Raw genomic sequence first — 1,270 nt, 5'->3', positions numbered from 1 at the left:
TTCAAGCTTTGTTAGAACCTTGTCTTCATCAAAACATAGGCTAAGATATGCTAGTGCTATTCTTGACACTTTGCACTTTCAATCTCCCCCTTTTTGATGATGACAAACACTTCATCAAAAATCTTCAATTTGTTGATGGATAAGCTTGATGATGAATTTGCAGAATGGTTGTTAAAGGTTGTTTTTCGAATACCAAAGTTAAAGCGCATTGCGTCTCTGTTTCATAAGCAAAAGTATGTACGGAAGCTGAATAGAAACAACCTGCAAAATGCTTTATGCAACCTGCAAAATGTATGTAACGCAACAAGCAACCTTTCTCCCCATTTTGACTTTATCAAAAAGATAAGTATATTCAATTATAGTCAAAGGTTAGGAGAGTTATAATGGTTATTAACAGACTGTACGTAATCAGTTAAACCTGGGTAGATAACTAATTAATCAGCTGGAAGAAGCTTGAACAAATGCACAGTTTTTTTGACTGCATTTGATCGATTAAGTAGTGTAGTTAATCGATTAAATGTACACCAGATAGCAGCAGAATAGTTTGAATGGCATGAAAGGGGTCATGCATAAGAAAATTAAACATGGAATGATTACGCATTTGATAAATTAAACATGGAATCATTCAACGTTATCACATATACCAATCATGATCAAGATCCATTACAAACAACGTAAAGTGCTATATGTAACATAATTAAAAATCAAGCATGAACGTAATAATTCGAAAATTTTAACATGTAAAACAGTAGTGCAGCAGTAGATTAGAGTTAGTTATAGTCCAAAATGAAATGAAATAGCAATGCTAAGCAAAGACAAAATTATCAAGAGGAAACATGATCAACAATGTCCATTAGCTAGGAAAGGATAATCTAAGGTTCTAAGGCTTCCTATCTAAGGATGAGATGGAGGATTCTGGTTGTCAGGAGTCGACGAGCTACAACCACCCTTGATTAAGACACTCAACATGTTGAGCTCAACAAACATTCTTCTGGTCTGAGAATCAGAAGTAGTCTGAATGAAGTTCCGCACGGATTGATAATGGTTGTCAATGTACTCATTTTGACGCTTCTCAAAATGCTCCAAATCCGTATGATGCGAATCCTTAAGCGACTGAAATTGAAGATCTATCTGATTATTCAAACGTTGTTCCATAGCATCCATATAAGCTTGTCCAAACACGGATTCATGTGATGTGTGTCCTGAATGCTCCCCCTAAGTTACAGCAAAAGGTTCTTGATTAATGTCTTGATCATTTTCACCGGAAGGG

The sequence above is a fragment of the Lupinus angustifolius genome, chromosome LG10 (genome assembly GCF_001865875.1).
Source record: "Lupinus angustifolius cultivar Tanjil chromosome LG10, LupAngTanjil_v1.0, whole genome shotgun sequence".
Taxonomy (NCBI): domain Eukaryota; kingdom Viridiplantae; phylum Streptophyta; class Magnoliopsida; order Fabales; family Fabaceae; genus Lupinus; species Lupinus angustifolius.
Note: the sequence above shows the minus strand (reverse complement) of the source record.